This window comes from Ambystoma mexicanum, chromosome 5q, assembly GCF_040938575.1.
Source record: "Ambystoma mexicanum isolate Mex_15411 chromosome 5q, UKY_AmexF1_1, whole genome shotgun sequence".
Classification (NCBI taxonomy): Eukaryota; Metazoa; Chordata; class Amphibia; order Caudata; family Ambystomatidae; genus Ambystoma; species Ambystoma mexicanum.
In genome coordinates, this window is record NC_090933.1 from 790631763 (window position 1) to 790653563 (window position 21801).

The following is a 21801-nucleotide window of genomic DNA, read 5'->3' on the forward strand; positions in this document are numbered from 1 at the left end:
TCTCCCACCACCCCCACCCCCCAGCAGTGCAGGGGCAGCCTCCACCAGGCCCCCACTCATGTCTCCCACCACCCCCACCCCCCAGCCACCAGGGGCAGCCTCCACCAGGCCCCCACTCATGTCTCCCACCACCCCCACCCCCCAGCCACCAGGGGCAGCCTCCACCAGGCCCCCACTCATGTCCAACTCATGTCTCCCACCACCCTCACCCCCCAGCCACCAGGGGCAGCCTCCACCAAGCCCCCACTCATGTCTCCCACCACCCCCACCCCCCAGCAGTGCAGGGGCAGCCTCCACCAGGCCCCCACTCATGTCTCCCACCACCCCCACCCCCCAGCCACCAGGGGCAGCCTCCACCAGGCCCCCACCCATGTCACCCACCACCCCCACCCCCCAGCAGTCAGGGGCAGCCTCCACCAGGCCCCCACCCATGTCTACCACCACCCCCACCCCCCAGCCACCAGGGGCAGCCTCCACCAGGCCCCCACTCATGTCTCCCACAACCCCCACCCCCAGCAGTGCAGGGGCAGCCTCCACCAGGCCCCCACCCATGTCTACCACCACCCCTACCCCCCAGCCACCAGGGGCAGCCTCCACCAGGCCCCCACTCATGTCTCCCACCACCCCCACCCCCCAGCAGTGCAGGGGCAGCCTCCACCAGGCCCCCACTCATGTCTCCCACCACCCCCACCCTCCAGCAGTGCAGGGACAGCCTCCACCAGGCCCCCACCCATGTCTACCACCACCCCCATCCCCCAGCCACCAGGGGCAGATTCCACCAGGCCCCCACTCATGTCTCCCACCACCCCCAACCCCAGCAGTGCAGGGGCAGCCTCCACCAGGCCCCCACTCATGTCTCCCTCCACCCCCACCCCCCAGCCACCAGGGTCAGCCTCCACCAGGCCCCCACCAATGTCTACCGCCACCCCCACCCCCGAGCCACCAGGGGCAGCCTCCACCAGGCCCCCACTCATGTCTCCCACCACCGCCACCCCCCAGCAGTGCAGGGGCAGCCTCCACCAGGCCCCCACTCAGGTCTCCCACCACCCCCACCCCCAGCCACCAGGGGCAGCCTCCACCAGGCCCCCACTCATGTCCAACTCATGTCTCCCACCACCCCCACCCCCCTGCCACCAGGGGCAGCCTCCACCAGGCCCCCACTCATGTCCAACTCATGTCTCCCACCACCCTCACCCCCCAGCCACCAGGGGCAGCCTCCACCAAGCCCCCACTCATGTCTCCCACCACCCCCACCCCCCAGCAGTGCAGGGGCAGCCTCAACCAGGCCCCCACTCATGTCTCCCACCACCCCCACCCCCCAGCCACCAGGGGCAGCCTCCACCAGGCCCCCACCCATGTCTCCCACCACCCCCACCCCCCAGCAGTGCAGGGGCAGCCTCCACCAGGCCCCCACTCATGTCTCCCACCACCCCCATCCCACAGCAGTGCAGGGGCAGCCTCCACCAGGCCCCCACTCATGTCTCCCACCACCCCCATCCCACAGCCACCAGGGGCAGCCTCCACCAGGCCCCCACTCATGTCTCCCAACACCCCGACCCCCCAGCCACCAGGGGCAACCTCCACCAGGCCCCCACTCATGTCTCCCACCACCCCCACCCCCCAGCAGTGCAGGGGCAGCCTCCACCAGGCCCCCACTCATGTCTCCCACCACCCCCATCCCACAGCCACCAGGGGCAGCCTCCACCAGGCCCCCACTCATGTCTCCCACCACCCCCACCCCCCAGCAGTGCAGGGGCAGCCTCCACCATGCCCCCACTCATGTCTCCCACCACCCCCACCCCCCAGCCACCAGGAACAGCCTCCACCAGGCCCCCACTCATGTCCAACTCATGTCTCCCACCACCCTCACCCCCAGCCACCAGGGGCAGCCTCCACCAAGCCCCCACTCATATCTCCCACCATCCCCACCCCCAGCAGTGCAGGGGCAGCCTCCACCAGGCCCCCACTCATGTCTCCCACCACCCCCACCCCCCAGCAGTGCAGGGGCAGCCTCCACCAGGCCCCCACCCATGTCTCCCACCACCCCCACCCGCCAGCAGTGCAGGGGCAGCCTCCACCAGGCCCCCACTCATGTCTCCCACCACCCCCACCCCCAGCAGTTCAGGGGCAGCCTCCACCAGGCCCCCACTCATGTCTCCCACCACCCCCACCCCCCAGCAGTGCAGGGGCAGCCTCCACTAGGCCCCCACTCATGTCTCCCACCACCCCCACCCCCCAGCCACCAGGGGCAGCCTCCACCAGGGCCCCACTCATGTCTCACACCACCCCCACCCCCCAGCCACCAGGGGCAGCCTCCACCAGGCCCCCACTCATGTCCAACTCATGTCTCCCACCACCCTCACCCCCCAGCCACCAGGGGCAGCCTCCACCAGGCCCCCACTCATGTCTCCCACCACCCCCACCCCCCAGCCACCAGGGGCAGCCTCCACCAGGCCCCCACTCATGTCCAACTCATGTCTCCCACCACCCTCACCCCCCAGCCACCAGGGGCAGCCTCCACCAAGCCCCCACTCATGTCTCCCACCACCCCCACCCCCCAGCAGTGCAGGGGCAGCCTCCACCAGGCCCCCACTCATGTCCAACTCATGTCTCCCACCACCCTCACCCCCCAGCCACCAGGGGCAGCCTCCACCAAGCCCCCGCTCATGTCTCCCACCACCCCCACCCCCCAGCAGTGCAGGGGCAGCCTCCACCAGGCCCCCACTTATGTCTCCCACCACCCCCACCCCCCAGCCACCAGGGGCAGCCTCCACCAGGCCCCCACTCATGTCCAACTCATGTCTCCCACCACCCTCACCCCCCAGCCACCAGGGGCAGCCTCCACCAAGCCCCCACTCATGTCTCCCACCACCCCCACCCCCCAGCAGTGCAGAGGCAGCCTCCACCAGGCCCCCACTCATGTCTCCCACCTCCCCCATCCCTCCAGCCATCAGGGGCAACCTCCACCAGGCCCTCACCCATGTCTCCCACCACCCCCACCCCCCAGCAGTGCAGGGGCAGCCTCCACCAGGCCCCCACGCATGTCTCCCACCACCCCCACCCCCCAGCCACCAGGGGCAGCCTCCACTAGGCCCCCACCCATGTCTCCCACCACCCCCACCCCCCAGCAGTGCAGGGGCAGCATCCACCAGGCCCCCACTCATGTCTCCCACCACCCCCACCCCCCAGCCACCAGGGGCAGCCTCCACCAGGCCCCCACTCATGTCTCCCACCACCCCCACCCCCCAGCCACCAGGGGCAGCCTCCACCAGGCCCCCACTCATGTCTCCCACCACCCCCACCCCCCGGCCACCAGGGGCAGCCTCCACCAGGCCCCCACTCATGTCCAACTCATGTCTCCCACCACCCTCACCCCCCAGCCACCAGGGGCAGCCTCCACCAAGCCCCCACTCATGTCTCCCACCACCCCCACCCCCCAGCCACCAGGGGCAGCCTCCACCAGGCCCCCACCCATGTCTCCCACCACCCCACCCCCCAGCAGTGCAGGGGCAGCCTCCACCAGGCCCCCACTCATGTCTCCCACCACCCCCACCCCCCAGCCACCAGGGGCAGCCTCCACCAGGCCCCCACTCATGTCCAACTCATGTCTCCCACCACCCTCACCCCCCAGCCACCGGGGGCAGCCTCCACCAAGCCCCTACTCATGTCTCCCACCACCCCCACCTCCCAGCAGTGCAGGGGCAGCCTCCACCAGGCCCCACTCATGTCTCCCACCACCCCCACCCCCCAGCCACAAGGGGCAGTCTCCACCAGGCCCCCACTCATGTCTCCCACCACCCCCAACCCCCAGCAATGCAGGGGCAGCCTCCACCAGGCCCCCACCCATGTCTCCCACCACCCCCATCCCACAGCCACCAGGGGCAGCCTCCACCAGGCCCCCACTCATGTCTCCCACCACCCCCACCCCCCAGCCACCAGGGGCAGCCTCCACCAGGCCCCCACTTATGTCCAACTCATGTCTCCCACCACCCTCACCCCCCAGCCACCAGGGGCAGTCTCCACCAAGCCCCCACTCATGTCTCCCACCACCCCCACCCCCCAGCAGTACAGTGGCAGCCTCCACCAGGCCCCCACTCATGTCTCCCACCACCCCCACCCCCCAGACACCAGGGGCAGCCTCCACCAGGCCCCCACCCATGTCTCCCACCCCCCCACCCCCAGCAATGCAGGGGCAGCCTCCACCAGGCTCCCACTCATGTCTCCCACCACCCCCACCCCCCAGCCACCAGGGGCAGCCTCCACCAGGCCCCCACCCATGTCTCCCACCACCCCCACCCCCCAGGAGTGCAGGGGCAGCCTCCACCAGGCCCCCACTCATGTCTCCCACCACCCCCACCCCCCAGCCACCAGGGGCAGCCTCCACCAGGCCCCCACTCATGTCTCCCACCACCCCCACCCCCCAGCCACCAGGGGCAGCCTCCACAAGGCCCCCACTCATGTCCAACTCATGTCTCCCACCGCCCTCACCCCCCAGCCACCAGGGGCAGCCTCCACCAAGCCCCCACTCATGTCTCCCACCACCCCCACCCCCCAGCAGTGCAGGGGCAGCCTCCACCAGGCCCCCACTCATGTCTCCCACCACCCCCACCCCCCAGCCACCAGGGGCAGCCTCCACCAGGCCCCCACCCATGTCACCCACCACCCCCACCCCCCAGCAGTCAGGGGCAGCCTCCACCAGGCCCCCACCCATGTCTACCACCACCCCCACCCCCCAGCCACCAGGGGCAGCCTCCACCAGGCCCCCACTCATGTCTCCCACAACCCGCACCCCCAGCAGTGCAGGGGCAGCCTCCACCAGGCCCCCACCCATGTCTACCACCACCCCTACCCCCCAGCCACCAGGGGCAGCCTCCAGCAGGCCCCCACTCATGTCTCCCACCACCCCCACCCCCCAGCAGTGCAGGGGCAGCCTCCACCAGGCCCCCACTCATGTCTCCCACCACCCCCACCCCCCAGCAGTGCAGGGACAGCCTCCACCAGGCCCCCACCCATGTCTACCACAACCCCCATCCCCCAGCCACCAGGGGCAGATTCCACCAGGCCCCCACTCATGTCTCCCACCACCCCCAACCCCAGCAGTGCAGGGGCAGCCTCCACCAGGCCCCCACTCATGTCTCCCTCCACCCCCACCCCCCAGCCACTAGGGGCAGCCTCCACCAGGCCCCTACCAATGTCTCCCACCACCCCCACCCCCCAGCAGTCAGGGGCACCCTCCACCAGGCCCCCACCCATGTCTACCACCACCCCCACCCCCGAGCCACCAGGGGCAGCCTCCACCAGGCCCCCACTCATGTCTCCCACCACCGCCACCCCCCAGCAGTGCAGGGGCAGCCTCCACCAGTCCCCCACTCATGTCTCCCACCACCCCCACCCCCCAGCCACCAGGGGCAGCCTCCACCAGGACCCCACTCATGTCCAACTCATGTCTCCCACCACCCTCACCCCCCTGCCACCAGGGGCAGCCTCCACCAGGCCCCCACTCATGTCCAACTCATGTCTCCCACCACCCTCACCCCCCAGCCACCAGGGGCAGCCTCCACCAAGCCCCCACTCATGTCTCCCACCACCCCCACCCCCCAGCAGTGCAGGGGCAGCCTCCACCAGGTCCCCACTCATGTCTCCCACCACCCCCACCCCCCAGCCACCAGGGGCAGCCTCCACCAGGCCCCCACCCATGTCTCCCACCACCCCCACCCCCCAGCAGTGCAGGGGCAGCCTCCACCAGGCCCCCACTCATGTCTCCCACCACCCCCATCCCACAGCAGTGCAGGGGCAGCCTCCACCAGGCCCCCACTCATGTCTCCCACCACCCCCATCCCACAGCCACCAGGGGCAGCCTCCACCAGGCCCCCACTCATGTCTCCCACCACCCCCACCCCCCAGCCACCAGGGGCAACCTCCACCAGCCCCCACTCATGTCTCCCACCACCCCCACCCCCCAGCAGTGCAGGGGCAGCCTCCACCAGGCCCCCACTCATGTCTCCCACCACCCCCATCCCACAGCCACCAGGGGCAGCCTCCACCAGGCCCCCACTCATGTCTCCCACCACCCCCACCCCCCAGCAGTGCAGGGGCAGCCTCCACCAGGCCCCCACTCATGTCTCCCACCACCCCCACCCCCCAGCCACCAGGAACAGCCTCCACCAGGCCCCCACTCATGTCCAACTCATGTCTCCCACCACCCTCACCCCCAGCCACCAGGGGCAGCCTCCACCAAGCCCCCACTCATATCTCCCACCATCCCCACCCCCAGCAGTGCAGGGGCAGCCTCCACCAGGCCCCCACTCATGTCTCCCACCACCCCCACCCCCCAGCAGTGCAGGGGCAGCCTCCACCAGGCCCCCACCCATGTCTCCCACCACCCCCACCTCCCAGCAGTGCAGGGGCAGCCTCCACCAGGCCCCCATCCATGTCTCCCACCACCCCCACCCCCAGCAGTTCAGGGGCAGCCTCCACCAGGCCCCCACTCATGTCTCCCACCACCCCCACCCCCCAACAGTGCAGGGGCAGCCTCCACTAGGCCCCCACTCATGTCTCCCACCACCCCCACCCCCCAGCCACCAGGGGCAGCCTCCACCAGGGCCCCACTCATGTCTCACACCACCCCCACCCCCCAGCCACCAGGGGCAGCCTCCACCAGGCCCCCACTCATGTCCAACTCATGTCTCCCACCACCCTCACCCCCCAGCCACCAGGGGCAGCCTCCACCAGGCCCCCACTCATGTCTCCCACCACCGCCACCCCCCAGCAGTGCAGGGGCAGCCTCCACCAGGCCCCCACTTATGTCTCCCACCACCCCCACCCCCAGCCACCAGGGGCAGCCTCCACCAGGCCCCCACTCATGTCCAACTCATGTCTCCCACCACCCTCACTCCCCAGCCACCAGGGGCAGCCTCCACCAAGCCCCCACTCATGTCTCCCACCACCCCCACCCCCCAGCAGTGCAGGGGCAGCCTCCACCAGGCCCCCACTCATGTCTCCCACCTCCCCCATCCCTCCAGCCATCAGGGGCAACCTCCACCAGGCCCTCGCCCATGTCTCCCACCACCCCCACCCCCCAGCAGTGCAGGGGCAGCCTCCACCAGGCCCCCACGCATGTCTCCCACCACCCCCACCCCCCAGCCACCAGGGGCAGCCTCCACCAGGCCCCCACCCATGTCTCCCACCACCCCCACCCCCCAGCAGTGCAGGGGCAGCCTCCACCAGGCCCCCACTCATGTCTCCCACCACCCCCACCCCCCAGCCACCAGGGGAAGCCTCCACCAGGCCCCCACTCATGTCTCCCACCACCCCCACCCCCCAGCCACCAGGGGCAGCCTCCACCAGGCCCCCACTCATGTCTCCCACCACCCCCACCCCCCGGCCACCAGGGGCAGCCTCCACCAGGCCCCCACTCATGTCTCCCACCACCCCCCAGCAGTGCAGGGGCAGCCTCCACCAGGCCCCCACGCATGTCTCCCACCACCCCCACCCCCCAGCCACCAGGGGCAGCCTCCAACAGGCCCCCACCCATGTCGACCACCACCCCCACCCCCCAGCAGTGCAGGGGCAGCCTCCACCAGGCCCCCACTCATGTCTCCCACCACCCTCACCCCCCAGCCACCAGGGGCAGCCTCCACCAAGCCCCCACTCATGTCTCCCACCACCCCCACCCCCCAGCCACCAGGGGCAGCCTCCACCAGGCCCCCACCCATGTCTCCCACCACCCCCACCCCCCAGCAGTGCAGGGGCAGCCTCCACCAGGCCCCTACTCATGTCTCCCACCACCCCCACCCCCCAGCCACCAGGGGCAGCCTCCACCAGGCCCCCACCCATGTCTCCCACCACCCCCACCCCCCAGCAGTGCACGGGCAGCCTCCACCAGGCCCCCACTCATGTCTCCCACCACCCCCACCCCCCAGCAGTGCAGGGGCAGCCTCCACCAGACCCCCACTCATGTCTCCCACCACCCCATCCCACAGCAGTGCAGGGGCAGCCTCCACCAGGCCCCCACTCATGTCTCCCACCACCCCCATCCCACAGCCACCAGGGGCAGCCTCCACCAGGCCCCCACTCATGTCTCCCACCACCCCCACCCCCCAGCCACCAGGGGCAGCCTCCACCAGGCCCCCACCCATGTCTCCCACCACCACCACTCCCAAGCAGTCAGGGACAGCCTCCACCAGGCCCCCACCCATGTCTACCGCCACCCCCACCCCCAGCCATGCGATTTTCCTGGGTATGTGTACTTCGGGGTGCGCGGGAAGTTCAACACGCGATTAGCCTGGGTACGTGTACCTCGGGGTGCGCGTGAACTTCCACACGCGATTTGCCTGGGTACGTGTACTAGGGGGTGCGCGGGAAGTTCCACACGCAATTGTACGTGTACTTCGGGGTGCGCGTGAAGTCCCACACGCGATTGGCCTGGGTACGTGTACTTCGGGGTGCGCGTGAACTTCCACACGCGATTTGCCTGGGTATGTGTACTACGGGGTGCGCCGGAAGTTCCACACACGATTGTACGTGTACTTCGGGGTGCGCGGGAAGTCCCACACGCGATTGGCCTGGGTACGTGTACTTCGGGGTGCGCGTGAACTTCCACACGCGATTGGGCCTGTGAGAGTGGGTTACATGTATTCCAGGGGTGGGCGTGAAAATTTACCCGCGACTGTGCCTGTGAGAGCGTGCTACGTGTATTCCTGGGGTGGGCGGGAAGATTCACACGTTCGCCTACGACGTGCCGAAAAATGGTCCAATCCTGAGACACGTACACCAGCATGAAGCAGGCATACGTCGACCCGCGTAGCATAAAAGTGCGCGCAAACAACAAAAAAGCTCATACGCCAGGATGAATATACCATTCCTAGCAGCAGTGGCCGTGGGTTACCAAAGGAGGAGGAGGATAGTGAGGGCCCGGATATTCACTCCCATGCCTGATGACCAGGTGTATGGGAGATACAGGTTTCCCCCACACATAATACTGGACCTGGTCAGTGAGTGGGAGGATGACCTCACATCACCCACCCTGTGCTCCCAAGAACTCAGCCCCCTGGAGAAGGTCCTCAATGTACTGCACTTCTTGGCCACAGGATCATTTCAGCGGACAAGTGCCATAGTGGGTGGGGTGTCACAGGCCACGCAGTCACGCTGCCTACACCAGGTCTTGAACATCATCAATGCACGCCCATCAGTCCGTAGGCACATATACCTCTACTAAGGACTGCCAATGAATAGCCTATTGGCGCCCACTTATCCTTCACCTCACCCTAGAACATACATTTCATCATGATCTTATGGTCCCACTCACTTTGCCCTCCTGACCGATGAGCTTTCGCCCACACAGTACCTGTACATAGACTGTCTTGATCATATTTTGTATTTATTCTGCATGTAAACTGCAACTGCTGCCTTACTGTGATATTTTGCATTCCATATTTGTATTTTGTATTTGTACAGTATATGTATCCCATGACCCCACCCTGCAACCTAAGCTTCGCATTTTCTGTACTGCTGCGCCCAGATACCTTCGGGTCTGGTGCGCATTATAAGTGAATAAAACAAACAAACAACCAAACAAACAAACCTGCACATATACCTGCCCAGGACACCTGCAGAAAGGCAGGCTGCCACCCTCGATTTCTACGGTGTGGCACAATTCCCCAAAGTGCTAGGTGCCATTGACTGCACCCATGTGGCACTACGTCCCCCCAGGGCATCTGAGCACATCTATAGGAACCGCAAGCACTGGCATTCCATCAACGTGCAGGTAGTATGTAATGCTAAGGGAATCATCACCTCAGTATATGCCAACTATCCAGGGTCCACCCACGACAGCTTCATTTACCGAATGTCTACCCTAAGCCGGGACCTAGAAGCTGGGCGGCATGGCGATACATGGCTGCTTGGTGAGTATGAATGCCACTGCACATGCATGCATGTCAGATGCAGAGTTATGTCAATACCCCACTAATGATACCCATCACCTCCTCACCAGGGGACAGTGCCTACCCTCTGAGCACCCACATGATGACGCCAATTCGGAACCACATCACGCCTCCAGAGGTAAGATACAACACAGCCCATATTGCAACCCGGGGCATAGTGGAGCGCACATTCGGAGTGCTCAAGTCACACTTTCGCTCCCTTGACCGTTCTGGCGGGCAGCTGTTATATGCGCCCCCAGTAGTGTGCAGGATCATAGTTGCAGCATGTGTCCTGCACAATGTTGCAACACGCCGGGGCCTGGCCGTGGATATGGTGGTGCCCCCACATCCCCAACCACATGCACGCCCGCTGCGCATGGGAGGGGAGAGGGCATGGGGTGAGGCAGCCCGTACGCAGCTGGTGGCTAATTACTTCACATAGAAATCACACTCCAGTGGAGTGCACACAGGCCTGGCACATACCATCTGATAAGCAATGATGACTCGACCTGACAATTAAGACGAACAAAGGGACTGTCAACTGTCAGAACCATAGCAGCCTGAGATTGTTCATGTGGAAGTGTCACAATGTGTGCATCCCTACCTACACAAACACCACCAATGCAGTGTCATGAAAAGACACTTCCATGCTGCAGAAATGAATACCCACTTGCAAAATACTACATGAAAACAGTGCCATGTCACCCACCCCCACCCCGGCACGGCCACACAACACACCATGGCATGTCATTCAATGTGAGAGGAAAGAAATGAATCCCCACAACATGCCCCAAGTGTCAGCAGCTACAGTGTCTCTAATGGAAACATGTCCACACATGAAATCCTCACAGTAATGCAGGACCTACATCCCACATTACCAAATACTTACCAAATACTTACCAAGAATACCAATCACCTACACAACCTCCAACCTACCTTAAACATGACATTACAGACTTAAAAATTAGCTAGCCTCACCACCTGATGATGACAGCCCTCCGAACACTTGCAAGTATACAGTGTTAGCGCCACGCAAGAGTGTAGGTGCACTGCTTACAACATGGACTCCAGTTCCAAGGTGGACCGCATTGTGAAGACATGAGGAATGGACCTGCAAATATGGAGGATGAGATGGATGCAGAGGCACATATCAATACACCACACAGTGTACAATACAACAACAATATGCACTATGAATGTATACACAGTATTGACTACAGACTGCCCACACAGCTCATGGGAGTCCAATGTCACCATGTACGTCTATGTCACTTGGGCACACCCTTTGCAAGCCCATAGAAACGGGAAGCAGGAGGGGTGTGTGTGACAAAAACCCAAGCATCTGAACCAAATCCATGACAAGCCTGCATGTGCCCAGCCACTATGCAGCGTATGCCCACGGGAGCCACACAAGGCAACACACTGTCCCAAAAAAAAAATAAAAAAAAATAAAAAAAAGAAATAAAAAAAAAATGCCCATTAAAGGGCCCGGGGGGGTTGGGGAGGCCACCCAGGAGGTCCGAGGACAGGGAGCACACCAAAACCCACCTGTGTGGATCTTGCGAGAAAAAAAAACACCTCCATGGGCTCATGGCCTACACGTCTACCCTATTGTGGGAGTAGCACTGCTGTTGCTATCCTCACCCTCTGCGGGTGTGGTAGGTCTCGTTCTGGAGGATGAGTGTGCGGAGGTCCCCATGCAACAACTCACGGGATGCCCGGACCTCCGCCCTAGTTGCCTGCATCTCAGCTGAGAGCGTATGGGTGAGACGCTCCAGCTGCTGTTCTGTCCTTCGGTTTGTTGAAGCCTCAAGCTCAACAAGAGTCGTCCTGAGGTGAAGGAGTTCCAGCCTAAAGGGCTTCCCTGTGGCCCTGGGACTCTATGGAGATGGCTTCCTGCAGAGTCGCCAGTGCCGCTTGCCTGTCCCTGTCGGATGCCAACATGTCCTCCCTGTGTGACTGGAAGATGGAGTCGGTTGCCTGCTGTAGTCGCTCCATCAGCCTTTCGGGGGGGACAATGGAAGTGGCCACCCTATCCATGGCCTGAGCCATCATCTCTGATGATGCTGCCTGTTGGGTTGCCATACCGTAAATGGATTGCTCCCATGCGGTATTGCCAGGTGGCGTACGGCCACCACGTCGGCGGGCACCACACCTGTCTGGGGCAAGGCGAACTGCGCCTTGCTGTGCCGGCACTGCCTGAGGCTGCAGGACTGCATTCCCCCTCTGATCTGCTGGCCCAGGAACAGGATCAGATGTCGCAGAGTGTGACCCTGCATCCGTAACCACCAAAGGCGTACCTGCCAACACTGACATCCCCATTGAGGGTTCTAACCCTGGTGCAGGTGGGTCGGACAGAACAGAATCCCTCCCAGGAACACTCACCTGTGACGGCACGTAGGTCTCATCATCCGAATCAACACATGAATACAGCTCGGGGGAGGTGCAGCCAGAGACACCCCTTGAGAGCCCGACCTGCAGCAGTTGTGGGTTCTCACCCACCACCACACCACGTCCCTCACTGGTGGTCGGTCGGCCTTCAGACCCCTGCTGGGTCTGCACCATCTCCACAACCCCAGCAGTATCAGGTGCGTCTTCCCCTGCAAAGACATAAAAGAAAACAAATGGAAACAGGCATTAGCACTATGACACACAATGAGGGCTGAGAGGCTACAGAAACAGTACTTGATTGACATGTCCCACATGACTAAAACACTCCCATGCATGCACCGTCACTGCGTGTGATGGGTAGGCAGATGGCACACATTGATGACACCAAGATGGAAGATGAACACATTTGCTGCATGCTGCCTAGCAGTGGCATCACACATTGGCCAGTGATTGGCAGGTCAAATACACATGCCATCACACAGATGGCATGTACCCTAGCCATGAAGTGAAGAGGGAGAGGAGGTCACCAATTGTTCATTCAGTCCAGTTTGTTCATATGATTGATTATTTTCATTGTAATGGTTCAAATGTTTAACATGCAGCTGCCAGTCAAAAATGGTCCTATAGCACAGGGACATGTCCAAACTAATCATGTCCACGAAACTGAGCCAGTCCGTTGTACCATAGCCATGTCAGACATGTGACAATAGGACTGAGAAATCCCGAGTAAAAGTGGTGGTATGCAAACAATCTGCCTGAATAAACAGAGGTAAATAAGCAACAGTGTGGTGACAAGATGACACTCCAAGGGCAACTGGCGTGGTGTTGGGCTGGATGTCTAATGTTGGCTGAAGGGATGCTGCTGTACCCAAAAACTGTTGCCAAGAATGTTTGGGAAGAGGCACATGGGTGAGCCGAACCACTCAGGCATACACACCCTCCCCTGGCACCCAAACAGAAGCCCTCCCACACACACCATGCACATGGATGACACACACATGCATGTGCACTCACCGGACAATGCCTCGTAATCTGCCACTTTTCCCACGCCTTGGATCTGTTCCTCCGTGACATAGGTCCCAGCAACCTGCTCATGTGGAGTGAGTTCTATGTCGTCTGCTGGAGACCCACCTCCAGTCACTAGAGTTGCGGCATGACTTGAGGCCAGCTTATTCTTTGCCCTGCGCTTCAGGTCATTCCAGCGCTTGTAGCATTCATTAGCTGTGCGCCTCATGATTCCAAGGGCACTTATGATGTACGCAATGGTCTGCCAGTGTGCCTGACGTTGGGCAGGTGTGGTCTTGGATCCTGCAACAATCACCATTTCGCGGTCATGTGCGGACACATACTCTACAAGTGCATTCAGTTCGGCCTCATTGAAGCTGGGCTTCCTTGACGGGCCGGACTGTGTAGCCGGGTCTGGGGCATCAGCCTCTACTGGACGAGCACTCTTCCTCTTCCGCTTGGAAGGTGGTGGGGATCCGGAGTGTCCTGCGCCGCTCTGGACACTAGGGGCAGGAGCGTGGGATTGCACACTCAGCATGGGAGTTGGTGCAGGCATTATCTCAAGTGTGATGGTGTCAGGGGGAATGTCAGCATGATGGACTTGGACCGACACTGTCCTGGATGGGTGTGTGAGAGGTGGGTTGATGGAGCCGCAGCTGCCCCTGCAGCCTCCCCAGCCTGCCTAGGCGGGGCAGCAGATGACCTAGCTGCCCCTGATCCACGTGGCCTGATGACACCAACGTTCACCGGCGCACGTGGCCTAGACCTGCTGACCTGGAAGTCAGCCATGGAGTCACCCTGTGCCAGGTCTGGTTCCAGAGTGGGCTGGTCCAACAAGGGCTGAGCATGGATGGTGTCAGCCACGGTAACCTCAACCAGGGGGGGGCATGGGTGTCCCTGACTGCTCCTCCACACATGGGGGGCTAGGGGCACCCTGCAAGTCACGGCCACGTCCCCTACCGGATCCACCACGGCCACCACTTGGGGCTCGGCCACCTTTGCTGCCCTTACGGCTTGTTCGCCTCCCAGCCATGGCACTGATGTTATTGTGCGTATGGGAGTCGATGTGAACTATTGTCCTGGGCAATTGGGGGTCAAAGGGGTTGGGTACCAGATGGTAATCGTACCCTAGTGCTCCAGGAAGGCTGTATGTCACCCCTGGGGAAAGATGACGGGTCACGCAACGCACAGGCACCCCAAAAAAGCGAAGTAAGGTGCACGCATCCCCTCCTAGACCACGTGCGCGGAAAAATAAACCTGCACTACGCTGTGGCACCCAGGAACACAAGAATGAACATATGCGTGTTACACGCAGCCTAGAATGACCTCTGAAGGGGTACGCGACACACGGGGCAAGCACAGATGTTAGATACGTGCGCGACTCACCATCCGCCAGGAACAAAAGCGTGAAAGATATGCGCGTGTGCGCATTGCCAACACCCCCGCCAAAAGAAGAATTGTACGCTGTCTGAGGAGACAGGACAACAGTAGTAGGGAAGCTGTTTGAGGAAACAGGCCCAGGAAAAAGAGGAAAAGAGAAAAAGCTGTCAGAGGTAACAGGGAGTACGAACTGGAAACGCTGTGAAGTAAATCGCGTCTGAACCGACAAGAAGTACAGATTTCACCCACTCGCTCTCCACGAAAAGCACGTACAAGGAAATGGCGTTCTACACGTACCTTTTATACACACGTCACAGACGCGCATACGCAATGAGGCCATTTCCACCAATTACGCGCTTTGACACTCGGACATGTATCTCTTCATTTTTACACGCGCCATTCTCTACGGCCATGCGCGTGACGTCACAGCTGCGCATGGTGGCCTTTGGGCCAATGAAATCGCATATGCGAGCACACGTGGTAAAACTGCACGTCCGAGTGTCATCGCGTGTTATCGGAGGGAAGTGAGCGTACACGCGATTGGCCTGGGTACGTGTATTTCTGGGGTGCGCAGGAAGTTCCACACGCGATTGGTGGAAATCCACGTGTGCTCTGTCATCACGTGTAATGAGGGAAACACCCGCGCACCTCACGTCACAGACACGCTCACGCGCTAAGGGCCTTTGGTCCAATGAAATCGCATATGCGTGCTGACGTGCATACGCGCTAAGGGCCTTTCCTCGATTTACACGCAGACGTGCAGGATTTTCACGTGCCAAATCACTCCGTATCAAGCTGGCCACGCGTAAGCACACGGAAGACCACGCTCCTGCCCAAAAGGCTGAACTACTGCCCCCCAGAGCCCCGAGCACGCTCCCACCTGCCATCTGCTGCTGCCTGACTGCCTGCTGCCCACGTGCCCTGTCATTTGCTGCCTGCACATCAGCCAGGGGTGCTGTTGCTGTGACCACCCCTGCTGGAACTGAAGACTCCCGACTGGGATTCCATCGCTCCACAGCCCAGCCCCAGGACCCAGTTGCCCACCCACTCCTGCCTCTGGGGTTGTCATGTCGGGGCAAACACCATCTGAGACCACTGACAACCCCCGGCCAGAGAGGCAGAGGGGTACCAGCTTCAGTGCCACCGAAGTTGGTGTCCTGGTGGAGCAAGTCCTGGGGCAGTATGATGCCCTCTTCGGAAGTTCCCGCGCCGACAAGGAAGGACGGACTCGGATCTGGACTGACATCGTGACTACCATCAACGCGGAGGGGGTGGCAGTCCGCGACTTCCAACATGTCAAGAAGCGCTGGGAGGACTTCAGGTCCAGGACCCTGAACAAGGCCCGGCGCCTCTTGAAGGCAGCGGATGCCAAGTGGCGCCGGGGCCACTTGTCGGAAGAACAGATGAGTGTCCTGGAACGCATATCCCCAGGTCCTTGAGAGGCAGACCCGTCTGGAGTCGAGCGGTAAGTGTACATGCATCCTGATTGTGAGCTGTGCGTGTGGTGATTTTTCAGTAGTGTGCAGGTTGCACATCTGTTTGTATGGGGTCGAGTATGGGTGGGGGTGTACAGGGCCGTGGGGCTAACACATGCGAGGGCTGGAATGTGTGAGACATGGATGGTGTTTGTGTGTGTAGGCTTGCATGCCAAATGCAGTTGTGTGGGCACACATGTTTGGATGAATGTGTATGTAAGTAGACATGTCTGTGATGACACGCATGTATGTTGTTTTCAGCTGCATGTATCAGCACTGTGTACATGTGCATGTGTGTGTATTTGACAAGGGTGCAACAGTGATGCAACATGGATGCATGTGACAGCGGTATGTGGAAGCCTGATGGGCAGATGTGACATGGATGCCCATCTGAACACTGCGACACTTGGCAGAGGTGTACACATGCATGCAAGTGTGGTGGTGTGTGTACATGTGTGGTGCACTTCCTGTGTTGCATGTGATGTCTGGCTCACCTTTGCCTGCTCATGCTGTTGTATGTGTATGGATGGTGCTGGCAGTTGCGATATGGCTGTGGTATGGCTCATGTGTGCGAGTTGAAATAACATGTGTGTTGGGGATTGTGATGACATGTCTGAGGTTTGCCAATGCCACTCATGTACAACTGTCATGTGTGTATGTGTCCATTGTATAGTGCCCTGATGCCTGTGTTTTGTTTCTCCCTGTCTGCAGCGTCAACTGATGAAGAGGGCGGAGAAGGTGCTGTGGAGCACAGCGGCGGGGATCCCACCGCCAGCCGGAGACGCAAGGCCCGGCTCCCCTCCCATGTTGTCATCTTGTCGGGGAGTGAGGAGTCCGGTGCCGCGTCCCAGGCCGCAGCTGCCGGGGGGAGGTCCAAGAGGCGGAGGTTGGAGTTGGACTCCCCGGCAGCAGAAGGGGCAGCTGGGACCCCACAGGGCCCAACGGGGGAAGATGGCACGGAGTCATCCAGGTTGGTGGGGGGTTTGGTGGAGGAGGAGGCCGTGCAAGCAACAGAGACGGGGTCTGGAGGTGGGGATCCCACTGGTGCTAGTGGTGCAGTGCAGGACCAGGGACAGGAGGCAGCACAGGCTGCCGCGGAGGTGTCTGTGTGCAATCCTGTCCCTGATCCTGTCCCTGCATCATCTTGCACCAGCAGGGACGCCTACGTCCAGACCCATTTTCAGGCAGGGGATGAGCTCACGACAACTGGCCTTCCTCTGCCTGCGGTCGTGGCTATCCGGGTCCGGGTTGAGCCTGTTCTGAGTGGTGTGGCGTTGCGTCAACGGGCCATGCGAGGTGACCTGCAGTCTTTTCATGAGGAGACTGCACGTCATCTCGAATGGCTCGTTGACCACGTCAGCCTGCTAGGACAGGTCTCCCAGGCCGGATTCCTCCGTATGATGGGGCTTGCTACGACCCCCTCCTCAACTGAACCCCCTACGCGCCAGTCGTCCTCCCTGCCATCCTCCCACCCGTCAGTCACCTGGGTGCCCTGTGGAGCTGCCTCTGACGGTGCGGCCAGGCTGGTGGAGGAGGCATCCCTGCCACAGTCGGGAGTTGGACGTCCAGCAGGGGTTGCCACATCAACGACTGCACCCCAGCCGGCGGAGGATGTGCAGGCAGCAGGAGGCAGTGCACGGGCAGAGGCACAGCAGCAGCAGCAACATGGTGGGAGCCATGAAGGCTCGGGGCCTTCAACATCGGAGGGGCAGGCATCGGCCGGAGGGCAGGAGGACCCAGGACAGAGAGTGTCTTCCGTGTGGCAGCGGTTGGGCCACGCCATAGATGCGGAGCGGCAGCGGGCGGAAGAGGCACGGCTCACAATGGTCAGGGCGGAGAACTCCATGCGGAGGGCCCTTTGGTGGGCCGAGTGCCTCGAGGCAATCCGTAGGGGTTTGGAGGTGGACACGTCGACGGCCCTGCGGACCCTCGGGGCCATGGAGGAGGACCGCCTCCGGGACATTGAGCAGGAGTTCGATGTTGCCCTGGCCCGGGACATCCACAAGTGAGCCGTCAAACTAGCCCGCTGCCCTTGTACATAGTTATGTAGGTAGTGTTAGGTTTCATTTTATTTAGGATTTATTTTGTACCTTTCGGACATTGGCCACATTTTTGTATATAGTTTATTTTATTAGTTAGTGTAGTTAGATAGGTTTCCTTTCTTTTGTTGGGATAATGGACCCTGGCTTGTTCGTATGTACACAGTTCACTGTTGGATTGTATTTTTCTTTCACATTTTAACCATGGAGCAATGGCTTTCTATTTTATTTCCCATTGGATTTTGTTTTCTGGACAGTGACTTTGGACACCATTACTTTGGGTTTTGATTTTTGGTTTTACTTTTTTTCACGGACATGCTTCTTTTCATTTTTGTACATTCCCATTTCTGTTTCTTTATTTTTGATTCTATATATGTTTCCTTCAATACATATTTTTTTTATCAAACTTCAATGTGTAGTATCATCTCATTGGTTTAATGCATATCATGATATGGCTTTTGAGATTCACTGACACCCATTGGGTGTATGTGAGGGAAATGTGTTTGTTTCGGAACTTGCAATTGGTGTTCTGTCATGTAATTGCCAATTATGAGTGGGTGGATGCATACTCGGGTGGGTGTTTTGCATTTGGAGGCTGACCATAGGGACCAGGGATCTAGATTGTGATGACATGTTGGCTGGGGGACATGAGTTGGACATGGGTGGGGGCCTGCTGGCAGGTGCCCCACAGTGCTGGGGGGTGGGGGTGCAGAGGGACATGAGTTGGACATGAGTGGGGGCCTGCTGGCAGGTGCCCCACAGTGCTGGGGGGTGGGGGTGCAGGGGTACATGAGTTGGACATGAGTGGGGGCCTTCTGGCAGGTGCCCCACAGTGCTGGGGGGTGGGGGTGCAGGGGGACATGAGTGGGGGCCTGGTGGAGGCTGCCCCTGGTGGCTGGGGGGTGAGGGTGGTGGGAGACATGAGTTGGACATGAGTGGGGGCCTGGTGGAGGCTGCCCCTGCACTGCTGGGGGGTGGGGGTGCAGGGGACATGAGTGGGCGCCTGGTGGAGGCTGCCCCTGCACTGCTTGGGAGACATGAGTGGGGGCCTGGTGGAGGCTGCCCCTGCACTGCTGGGGGATGGGGGTGCAGGGGGACATGAGTGGGGGCCTGGTGGAGGCTGCCCCTGCACTGCTGGGTGGTGGGGGTGGTGGGAGACATGAGTGGGGGCCTGGTGGAATCTGCCCCTGGTGGCTGGGGGATGGGGTGGTGGTAGACATGGGTGGGGGCCTGGTGGAGGCTGCCCCTGCACTGCTGGGGGGTGGGGGTGGTGGGAGACATGAGTGGGGGCCTGGTGGAGGCTGCCCCTGGTGGCTGGGGGTTGGGGGTGGTGGTAGACATGGGTGGGGGCCGGTAGGAGGGTGCCCCTGACTGCTGGGGGATAGGGGGTGGTGGGAGACATGGGTGGGGGCCTGGTGGAGGCTGCCCCTGCACTGCTGGGGGGTGGGGGTGCAGGGGGACATGAGTGGGGGCCTGGTGGAGGCTGCCCTTGCACTGCTGGGGGGTGGGGGTGGTGGGAGACATGAGTGGGGGCCTGGTGGAGGCTGCCCCTGGTGGCTGGGGGGTGGGGGTGGTGGTAGACATGGGTGGGGGCCTGGTGGAGGCTGCCCCTGCACTGCTGGGGGGTGGGGGTGGTGGGAGACATGCATTGTTGATCAGTAGTCCAAGGTGACATGTGGGTTGGCTGGGGGGCATGCCCATGGTGGATGGGCTGCCTGCGGGACATGAGCAGGGGTGCAGGGTAGTCCCCCCGTGGTGTGGGCTGCCTGCAGGGGCCGTGGAGGTTGTAGAGCGAACACCTGGGAGGACCCACACGGCCAATTCACGTGTAGTACTCCCCAGAACCCCTGAAATACACGTACCCTGCTGAAATCGCGTGTGGAACTTCCCGCGCACCCCTGCAATACACGTACCCTGCTGAAATCGCGTGTGGAACTTCCCGCGCCCCCCTGGAATACACGTACCCTGCTCGCACGGGGCCAATCGCATGTGGAATTTCCTGCGCACCCCTGAAATACACGTACCCTGATGAAATTGCATGTGGAACTTCCCGCGCACCCCTGAAATACACGTACCCTGCTGAAATCGCGTGTGGAACTTCCCGCGCACCCCTGCAATACACGTACCCTGCTCGCACGGGGCCAATCGCGTGTGGAACTTCCCGCGCACCCCTGAAATACACGTACCCTGATGGAATTGTGTGTGGAACTTCACGCGCACCCCTGAAATACACATACCCTGCTGAAATCGCGTGTGGAACTTCCCGCGCACCCCTGAATTACACGTACCCTGCTCGCACGGGGCCAATCGCGTGTGGAACTTCCCGCGCACCCCTGAAATACACGTACCCTGCTGAAATCGCGTGTGGAACTTCCTGCGCACCCCTGAAATACACGTACCCTGCTGATTTTGCGTGTGGAACTTCCCGCGCACCCCTGATGCACACGTACACAGGACAATCGCGTGTGGAACTTCCCGCGAACCACTGAAATACATGTTCCCCGCTTGGCGTTTGCTGTTTGCCAGCCCTGTGAACTGGTCTAGGGTTAGCGCAGCCTTTTGCGATTATTTGGGGATTTTGAAGGCTTTTCCTTGCGCGAGGGCGTTCTTGGGGGCGTAACTGGCGCTGCTGCAGGGTCGCTGCGCCACGCTGCGCCACGGCTGGTTTTGGATGCGAAAATCCATGAATACGCTGTGCGCGGAAATCGATTTTAGCGCACGCGGCTGGCGCAGACATTCGCACGGGCATGCTGTGCGCCAGTCGCGTGCGCCACTTTTGTGCGAATTTCTATGAATTACCCTCAAAATATCATACCATTTATCATAAAATGAGGAAGAACAAGGAAAATGTGGGCGTTACGAGGGACGGGCCCGCAGCAGTCCATTGCACGCTCACTGTTAGGCGGAACGATACATATTCATGGATCCGACCGTGCAACCTCTCAGCAGCAGGAAAATGGCCAAGCAAAGCCCTCATTCGATCCACCACCCAAAGGCATTGCGAGATCTCTGTGCACTATTCCATGAATTGGGCCCGTTGTCTAGAGGCACAACTGAAATTCATGTAATTCATCTATTGAATCCCTTGTAGTTTTAGGCTGTCCGTATCTTTCGGCAAAGTATTTTGCCCCTATTTTATATAATGATTGGTGCTGAGAACAAATTACTGAATATATTTAACCACAGTTGGTTCAATAAATACAAGTGCCTGTGCATGGGGGCAGTAACATGTTTTGAACTGAGTTGTGACTGAAATACGCTTACTGGCAGAAGAGGCACATATAGGGCCAGATTATCAAAAAATAGCACAAATGAAAGGGGCGTAGACTATGTGCTCATTTCATTTGTGCTATTTTTAGAATTGCTTGGGTCACGTTATTCACAAAGGTGACCTGTGCATTTCAGATGGGGCTGGCCACTGACTCAAAGATGTGCTGTCCATCCCATTGCATACATTAGTGTCAGGAGTGAGTAAAGGGACTAACTCTTTGACATGGTTGAAAAAAGCATTTGCATCCCCGTTTGGGGATGTAAATCCAAGTAGGATAGCTGTGGTTTAACCTGCCGCTCTCACACTTCAAAGACAAA